Source organism: Homalodisca vitripennis, chromosome 2, assembly GCF_021130785.1.
Source record: "Homalodisca vitripennis isolate AUS2020 chromosome 2, UT_GWSS_2.1, whole genome shotgun sequence".
Lineage (NCBI taxonomy): Eukaryota > Metazoa > Arthropoda > Insecta > Hemiptera > Cicadellidae > Homalodisca > Homalodisca vitripennis.
The window spans coordinates 109,117,604-109,128,502 of NC_060208.1; positions in this window are offsets into that span (position 1 = coordinate 109,117,604).

The window sequence follows — 10,899 nt, forward strand, 5'->3', positions numbered from 1 at the left end:
TTGGTTGGTATAAGTTTCTAAGCATGATTACTACGGAACCAATATTTAGTTGTAAATTGTGCCAGGTACATCCAAGGAGTTTAAAAATTCAATTGGATAGTTGGTGGCATCATCTTCATTTGTTACGCAGTCAACAGATTTGAAAGAATGCAGTGTACCAATGATCTCATTCTGAATTATGTAGTTTAAGTTATCTACATCTTTATTCTTAGCTGCCAAAATTGCTCGGTCACTCAACCATTCATTATTTTTGAGGTTAGTAATGATGTTTGGGAATACTTTGTTGATGAGTTCGTCTTTCGATGAGACAAAGTTACAGATATTCCAAGGAAATGAAATCAATCCGCTCGATTCGTCGACAGGTACTCGACCATTACCGATAGTCAGCAATTACTCAGAGAAATCTTCAGCAGATGTATCGTTCAGCAATGCAACTCTCATGTTTGTTGTTAGCTGAAGTTTCCTAACATAGCGCCATAGATTCGATGATTTGAAGCAAGCGTTTATTTTGTCAGCAGCAGTCGATCTGGGAATTACTGGCAATGTTTGGCGGAAATCGCCAGACAGTAAAATAATTGCGCCTCCAAAACATCTTGAGTTACGTAGATCTTGCAATGTTTGGTTAACTGCTTCCAATGCACGTTTATGCGCTATTGTGCATTCGTCCCAGATGATGATTCTGATAAAACTTTGGCCATAGCGGAGCGCTTTGTAATGTTGCACGTTGGTTCTTCAATAGATTGAAGATTTAACGGCAATTTTAATGCAGAATGTGCCGTAAAACATCCTTCTAGCAATGTGGCTGCTATTCCAGAAGAAGCAACTGAAACTGCAATGTTGGATCTTGCACGAACAGTGGCTAAAACTACTGACATGAGGAATGTCTTACCATTTCCACCATGTAAATATAAACCACCGTTTCCATCATCAATTGCCTTCATTAATGTATCATAAACTTCCTTTTGTTGGGGGTTCATCAGGGGTACATTTGTTTGAACTACTAAATCTAATTCCTGGTGATCATATTCATGTTCCCATTCCAATTCTCGATTAAATGCGTCATTCATTTTACAATTTGGCGCTGGCATTCCTAACCTGACTAATAAACTACCACACATGAGATAACTCATGTCTTCGATCAAGAGCAAGGCCCGATTATGTATCTCCTCATTCAAGATCGGAATTTATTGAACTGACACGAATTTGATGTAAAATATCTTCTGCCATATTATCCTTGTATTTGTGCCACAGGTTAGATGGGTTCGATGGAAAGCATGTCGAAATGATGATAGCAAATAATGTACGTATCTGACTTGGAGATGCAGAGATAATTACTTTGAATTGTAAAAAATTAAAATTTGAATTGTATTATCTGGATAGTAAAGTCTATGCTTAACAGTGACTGCAGAAACAGTTGAAACAAAATTTGCTGTTTCTCTTAAGCTTACTCTATGTTTTCAAACTATAAATGTAAAGAAATTTAAAATGGTAATTAAATGATATAAACATATATTTCTTTTGTTGCATATTATGATTACTAAGAACAGCTGATTCAATTTGAACAGGCTCTTTCACTTAATAACATATGTTTGCTATAATGCATTTCTTACAGGTATTTCCGTAACTTTTCGAGACCAGTGGGGCGAAATCCTGTGAACTTTTATGATATTCTAATACTTATTATCCTATTCCCAACGAAGACAATTCCAAACACACAAAAACCATCAAAATCGGTCCAACCATTCTCGAGTTATAAATAGTGTAACTAACACGACTTTCTTTTATATATATATATATATATATATATATATATATATATATATATATATATATATATATATATATAGATTAGGATGTTAGCATTAGCATTAGGATAGTGATATTGAAGCCCATTCTTTATATTAGTTATTTATTCTTTATATTAAGCATTTAAGGGATATTGTATCACGTGTTATGGTCCCAATCCCAAGTCTTATCTTTGTTTAAGAAAATGCGATCTTTCAGTCAAATTTTGCTTTTGTATACATATATATATATATATATATATATATATATATATATATATATATATATATAAACACACATGTACAATATGTATAAATATATAAACACACATATAAATAAATATATAATAAATTTTGCTTTCAAGCATTTTATATATTTATAAATGCTCTTTAATCATGAAGTTTCAAAATAGCGCGATAATTTAAATACTGTATTTGATTTAGGATATAAGTAGAACTTTATTTTCGTAAGATAAAGCGAAAGCCGAAAACGCTGTCGTCAAAAATGACGCAGACACATCACCTGTAAATGACGCTAGTCTATAGCACGTAGCGTCGCTGACATGTTAGTGTCAGATAGATCATCCGCATTTACCGGAGCCACAAACACATGTTGTTTGCAAACTTTAATATTGTGCTAATATTAGCCCTTTCAACCTATCACTGGTTTTCCTGTTTGTGGCAATTTAAGAGATTCTTTCCCCTGCAGTTTGCCATCTTGCGGTGAAAGATGTAAATTTAATGTAAGCGCTTAACTCACAGAAAAACTTTACTCTAATAACAAATACAAAAAGTCATGTTGTGAGTAATGTATTTTTTTTAGATAAGAATGTTAAATCGGGGAGTACAGTATTTTCAAAACCGAAAAAATCTAAGATCAACAATAAAATTAATTTTTATTTACATATTTGTAATACAAGATTTTATCAAAACCTTTAACGAAGGTGTCCAAGTACCTTTACACAAATGTCAAAGTATTTAAAAATACTTAAATGTTCAATTGTAAAATCAATTGAGGTTGTTGGTTTAACCTGATTATTATTGTAATGAGTTATCAAATTCCAGGAATACAGCTAAATGACCAAAGATATAAGATTCTTGCAAAATATTTAAACAACTTTGATCAAAAATTGTTAGTTGTTTTTAGTGGAGTAACAGGAGCTGCTAATAATTTGAATCGAAAGTGGAGATCTCATCTTTTAATTTCATTTTTGTATTGAGTGTATATGAAGAAAGGTTGTGTTACCATGACGTCAATAAGCGTCTCACGTTTCCTCTACAGACACTCCCATCCTTCTTAGACGAGTACAGGTAGTATTTGGTGACATCCTATGGGAAGACATAAAAAACAGTGGTTTTGTGTCACTCAGAAGTATGATTATTCCACACAAAACTGTAGTAATACTGCATACCAACACGTTAAAACTAAATTTCACTAATATTGAGTAAGGTAATTTAAATAGATTTAAATAACCTATAAGTGTATTATAATATTAAAAACCTTTGCACGCGCATAACGTAACTTTGGCAGGAAGGGTTGATTCAGTCTGTATGTCGAGTTTAGTCTCAGTTCACCTTCCTCTTAATAGGGCGCCTGGAGAATCTTACTCTATCACAAACTTGACTTCTGGACTAGAGTCATGTTCGCCTGAGGAGATCCAGAAAGTCGGAGACCAAAAGCTCAAATGAACTCTTTACATAGTTTCGACATCGGAGGTACATTGACTATAAAATTTAGTGTAATGTAGGTGAAGAGGTATTCTCATTGTCTCATCAGGTGCACATTTTAGTGCACTAATATTGTCTATACACGATCTATAAGCTATATTATGAAGTTTGACATTGATATACTTTAATTGATTATACATTGAAAATTACAGTGCGACACTTGTTTATATATTAATTAACTGCTAATTATATTATATACGTTTTAAACGTTCATACTCCGGTAGTAAAATAATATTTCAAACCTAAATAGTAAAATTAAATTAAGGTAATAACATCAAATAAGAAACGAAAATAAATAATAATAAATAATTTATTCATAACTAATCGTTTAACAACCGTTGAAAAATATTTGTGTCATTTACCTAGATATATTAATAATCGAAACTCACACTGTAAGCTAATTTTTCAATATTAGCTGTAAAAAATTTGATTAACATTTGCAAATAAAAATATATACAAATTCAAGTATTAATACAAAAATATTGTGGTGCCTGATATATTAATAGTTAGTTCATTTTGAATATTAAACGTTCGATACGAGAGTACAGCAGTAGTGTGTGAAGTCATACCCAATATTAAACACTTCGGCACTTGGTTATTGTGATAACAAATCGTGTTAGATACGTACACTGACTAAAGACCGAATGCTGCAGTAGTTAACGCCAAACATGCTGTAATTCGTGACAGAGAGGGGTAAACAAATCAATAAACTGATTTTGTAGCCTATAAAATCCAGCAGTTGACAGAACATATCACGCACGGTGAGTTATGCAGTGTACATTCATATGCCACTGACTTTATGATCCAGAAAGTAATTTGCCTGCAGTAGTAAAGTGCAAGTGCTGTTAACAGCTCTCGAGATTACCTGTTTTATTTCAAACCGTGACTAGGTTGTGTAACAAGTGATAAGAAGTAATAACGACTGACTAGTTCATGTCGTTTATGTTATTTAAAAGTAATTCTTGAAATTGCTGTAACGTATTCCTCGGAATGGCTTGCAATATTCATAAAAACTATTATTATTTTGTATATATATATATGTGCAAAATGTATTTGCGGCTTTCAAGCCTATTTCCATACTCTTTATAGTAAATACTTTAGCTCTTCCTTATTCTAAATGTCATTTTAAAGTATTATTATATTTTTTATATAGATTTGCTGCAAGAATTTACATAAAAATTATAAATAGTGAAAAGATTACACGGTAAGTCGTAATTGTTATGTGTATTATCCATATTATACATAGTTTTAAAATCTTAACAATGGTATTAGCTTGATCCCAGGGTAGTGGTGGAATAAGATCTGTAAAGACCACACCCAATTGTTCTGCAATTTGACCTTTACTGTAGAGTAAAGGTAAGGCTGGAGCTCTCTAGCTGAGAGGTCACGGTTTCGGTACTCGGGGAGGTAAATAAAAAATTTGCAAATGAGTTTGGACAGATTTCTCTCAAAAAACGTATTACGAGTATGTTACAATTGATTAAAATATCACAGTTATAGAAAATAAATTTCTTAGACAGATTCAAAGGAAGATTTTCAGAACAAAACTCCCTGTTACTAAGACACATTGCAACACTAACTGTCTGCCCACAGGAGACCCGTTGTTGGAATGCGTTCATCAATGAGGAGTTGATCAACACAAGATCAAACGATGAGTGTCTCCTCAAATAAATAATTTAACAACAACGTTTTGTCAACAGAGGACCTGCTGGTGGAACGAGATCTGCAAGGAAGAGTTCCAGACCCAGTTCCGCTGTAAATGTCCTCAGTGGTCTTTCTGTCGGAGCCCGGGCCGGTACTACAATGCCTACTGCACCATGACTGGGACCGGATACATCTGGACTCAGCCGGACCGAAGCTGGGGTCTAGGACCTCCAGCGTCTCCCGGATAGCAGAAATCGGGCCTCGCCCCCGCCTAGTTGGGGCAGGCCCACGCCTAGTTCAGCCTCGTCTTCACCTAGTTGGGGCAGGCCCTCGCCTAGTCGGGTCTCACCCTAGCCTGGTTGGGGCAGGCCTTCACTGACTTCGTTGCATTGCAAACACGAACTGATTCAATACTTCGAAGTTTATTTCAAATATGTCGACTATTTATATTCCATATGTTTGATTATGTAAGATTTATACCTCCAAGATTCGGTTATAACGTTACAACCAACATTATTTATTAGTATTATTAGTAGATGAATATCTACTTTATGTTTTGTAAAGCCAAATTGCTTATGTAAGTTCTTCAACTCACTTAACTTAGTCGTATTATAAGTCAGGAATGTTGAATCCTTCCTGAGCAGTCTGTTCAGATTCAACCATTATTCTTTAGCTACATATGTTATCATTAACGTTATATTTCTTTAATAATGTATACACAATTGAAAAGGTTGTCCTAAAACAATGTCGCTACAATTTTATTTCACTAGCAATTTTATAGAATCAAACAAAAAACACTCTAGAAAATGTTTCAGAATATTTAGTAACTTTTTTAAAATGACGTTAAAATTGAATAAAACCACCTTAGAAGCCCTTGTGTAATGGTCGAGTACTAAGCTCCACCATAGAATGAGGTTTAAATAGTTGTATTTTGGTGATTGTTTTAGATTTTCATGTCAAAGAAGAAATTAATCTATGTATTTGACATTACGCTAATCAAATAATTGCCTAGACAATAATTAATTGCTTTCAGTGTATAATATTAACAATCAACCCTAACATCAAAAAAAGTTGAACCTTATGGGAATTTGTCATATACTCTTTTAGTATAAGATATATACAAATTGCAGAACATAGACCTTAGAATTTCGTAGGATGGGGTGGAAAGGGGTTTAAATGGGAAGTATAACTGTCTTTTGTAAATAACGTAAGATTAAATAATAAATAAATAAAAAGGTCCTGTTCAGTATTAAGCTGCGGTAAAGGATTACTGAATATAAAATGAGAAAATGCCATTGTAGTTCAATTTAGAAAAATTGAATTAGGCTTTCTATGAAGTTGTAATATTAGTTTCAGGTTTTTGTAATGGTTTTATTATGGTTTGACCATGATTAAGGTAACGTGTGAAACTTATTTCTTTCGTCATTTTTCTTTATATATAAAACATTGCTGATAGTTATCCTTTCAGAAGTCTTTTGTACGAGGAAATGAATTTTTGAAGTATTTATTTTGAAGTTTATTGTCGATGTTATGAAGAACATATGAACATGTTCGTATAGGCGCACGCACGATCTGAGCAATGTTGAGCAACTCTAACAGTTTGGGGCACATCCCTCTGTTAATGTTGGCAGTGAGAGAAAACCATTCAGAACTCCAACTGTCTTAGTGGATATTCTGGTCGGGTAACTTGTCTACCACTTAAATTAATCTCGTTTTAGTGGTTCATATTTTTATATTGATCGATTGCTGAACTTGACGGTTATATAAGAGCATTGGTGAGCAGCTGATAAGATGGTAGGGTGCTCACTCTACAGTCTTACTGAACACTGATCTAGAGGGTGGTCTTCGATGTTATGCAAGAAATCTTAATAGCTGAGACTACCTAAATCGTCAGTGTCATATTTTAAATAAGGAAAGAGATAAATAGTTACTTCATCTGGGTCGTAAAATGTAAGTAGTCTTTTATGATACTCCTTATTGCTGAACTATGTTGTGAGAGGTAAACTTTTCGCCCAAAAGTTATATTAACTAATATTTACATTTTTATAAGTTAATCAGACAGTATTACATCTAATGAAATCATACAATGTCGAGCAGACATCAGAATACTCAATGCCACGATGATATCTCCAACGCAATACACGTTTTCCCTGTTGGTTACCTTTTCTTGGTGATACTATATTAGATTGTTAGTTGGTTGGGACTTAATTAAGTCAATGAGCGATAAATATAATCATCGTCAATTACAATAGCTTGTTATTTTATTAACTCCACATTAAAGGGTTATCGTTATATTAGTGGAATGAATAGTCAACTAACACTCTTTTTTATTATTTTATTGTCATACACTTGTTTCGGTACTCAACCATCATCAGTGTACATTAACCTCTATAATAAAAAACTAAATATATACATGTGGACCATTTAAACAGATGTAAATATAACATCTATTTATATGACACAGATGTAATTTTGATTAGTATTCTGTATTTAATTCTTTAATATTTCAAAAATTGGGTTTGTCTTATTTTTTATATTGCTATTTAAAATTGGTGTGAGGATCTTTATTATAATTTAGATCGATATGTAATTTTTCTTGTGTGTTTATTTTTTTCTAATATCCTTTCGATGTCTAGAATTTCCATACTTGAAGAAGATACGTCGTGTTCTGTTTTTGTAACATATGACGATGAAAAATTTCCGGAACCGTATTAGGAAACACTACTACACTCGAAGTACACAACAACAATGAACTTGTAGTGAACTGTAGTTAAATATTTAAGAACCTCGTCATTAACACCATAAAACCCAAGACTTTATGCAGACGTTACAATGTCATTTTACAATGTATTTTATTACTACATGCACTTAATAACGAGATATAATAAGGAACACTAAATGGACATTATAATTCTATTTATTACACACGAATAAAGTAGCTATCTAATTATGGGGCTTATTTTGTTCTTAGGTCTATTGAATGGTGCTCTGTGTTATAAAACAATTCTTAAAGTTTATTTTTTACATGGTCGCGACCTGTGAGGCGCACGCGCATATGAAAAAAGCAGTTACAAATTCTTGATCCCAAAATGTAGCCTATTTCAGTTAAAATCAACCACTCAACATAGTAAAATTACTTTTTGTAAAAGTTAGACCATAGTGTTTTGTAGTAGCTTTATTTATTATTATTAATTGTAAATTAATAGCATTTTATTCCTTACATATCTCCTTAACCCTTTGCCGCAGTAGTAATATTTACAAAAACACTTAAAATAATATTTGTTCAACATTTGTTGCAGATTGTACAGTATGTACATGGCAATGTTTGCACTAAATCTTATGATTCTCGAGATTTTTACACAAGACTGTTATACCTACCAATTCTATTACATCTCTTAACGAAAACCTAGCGTCCTAGGGTGCATACTTATCATTAAAAGTGTAAAGAACACTTTGCACAGAATAACACTTTTGATGTTGAGATTATTTTGGTTACTGCGGTCTTCCAAGCCAACAAATTTGTGTAAGTACGAAATAGCAACTTTGGGATGAGTAATAAGCGATAATTCTTAACGTGTTGCAAAAATGAAATGTTTGTTGTCACGAAGTATTAGTTTTAACAGAGTGCAAAACGCTACGACGAAACTCCCTTGTTGGTCCCCATTGGTAAAACAATTCTTTGGAAAGCTGTTAAATGGTCCAGCAGTGTATACTCGTGTATTATCAATGCAGTGGTTAAGTAAAACAGCATTTTTGTGTAGTGCTTGAACATATCCTGTTCTATTGTGTTATGGTGGCAGTATCTAAGTGTGTATCATTTTGGACAAGGTAGTGCCACCCCTTCTTTGTTAATTGTAATGACTGGCTTTACTGTTAATAATACACATGTAAAGCCAGTACATGTGTGTGTGTGTGTGTGTGTTTTACTGGCTTTACATGTGTAATTTCATGTTCGCAGTAAAATATATTCTTCAAATCTTTGACTCCATTGTGTTCGAATTTAGTAATTGAAAGATTCATAAATGTACATGAATTGACGCAATATGATAAACGAACAGTTATAAAGCATGATTATTATATCGTGTATATAATAGTTTGTGTTAGAACAAAATCTAAGTAATTTCCAAGTAAGCTAGTATGTCTATATTATAACGTCACATAACACGCATGCTAAATTGTATAGTTAGTAAATCTGCAATTTCATACAAGCTAATCGAAAAGGATAATTCATGTGCTCAAACTGAAATTATAGGCTACTGATATAAATATTTTTAATCGTTTACTAACAGTTAAAATGAGTAATTTATACAATCTGCCTCAGTTTAATTGGCTCATATAGGTAATGAAACTTAATTTTTGAAATTTGATTAAATGTTTAGTTGCATTCTGGTTATTACTTTATAATAATACTTATAAATATACACTATTTTTACATTTATTAAACTTTGTAAACATGTGAAACCACGAATTGAACTGTCCCAACCATTATCCTGCTCAGTAATTTGGGAAAATGTATTTTACAGTTCCAATAAATGTAGCTACGTAAATCAAGTTGTCATGTCATTTAGTTTAATCAAGTTTTTAACACTTACATTTAGAATGGGTCTATTGTAGAATACATGACGTTATTTGAATCCTTTTCAATTTCACTTGTAATTTCACTTCCTTAGTTTTGGCAAGAACTTAAATTTAAATTTAAAGAGAATTTAAAGTATTAAATTTTTATTCAAATAACATGTTTTCTTCTCATTTTTGACAACGAGTTAAAATGCAGTAAATCGGTTTTTAACTTGTTCTAATGAATACTTCAGCGTAAATTACCTTAAACTAATATTATAGTTCGTATGTATTGTATATTAAATAAAACATAATGGGTTTTGAATTTTTATGAACTGTTACTTAATAGATTTTAATAAGATAAAATATATTACGAGCAATGATCTTATAGATTTAATTTTAAATAAAACACAGTTATCAAATTAATTGTGTCGTTATTTATGTTTTTAAGTATTTTGCTTAATAAATGAAGAAAATAGTAATGGATGAATCGAAAGGCAAAATCCCAATCATTGTCCTGATTTACTATGAAAAATGCTCGATCTGATTTTATTTGATTTTGGTACTATTTTACTTCGCTCCAAAGCACATTTTTGAATGTGTGACATATATTTTTCCTTTGTGATTTTCACACACAACAACACGTGTCAAATTACATTTAAATAAAATTAATTGAAGAACTTCCACAGTACTTGAAGTGTAAGGGAAATAGGTGCATTTGTACGAAGTAGAAAAATCAACATAAGCCAGGAGGCAGTAATTAAATATTGATCTAGTGGGGGAAACGTGATCAATTTTGCAAAAATCCACTTTTATATGTAATACAAAAATTCAAAATGTTTTATAAATTTCAGCTCCTTCAAGTATTAAAATGAAATTAAAAAGTGAAAACACCTTTCGTTTTGTGAGCTTATGGACCCAGAAACTAAAAATTGTCTTTTTAAGTTGTTACGTAATGAAGCCAAATTTATCTGGGCTTTATGGTGAACAGGTATAATGGCAGAATTATAAAATTATTGTAAATTACATATGTTATCTGATAAATGGGAATCCTTATTTCGATCTTACAGATCGAGAACTTTCCAAGCTGCATATAAAAAAATATTTTATGTTATTTTAAACCTGCCATTATTTGTTAAAAAAATGAAGTTTCTCCCTTTATAGAACAAAAGTTCCCAGGTCTACG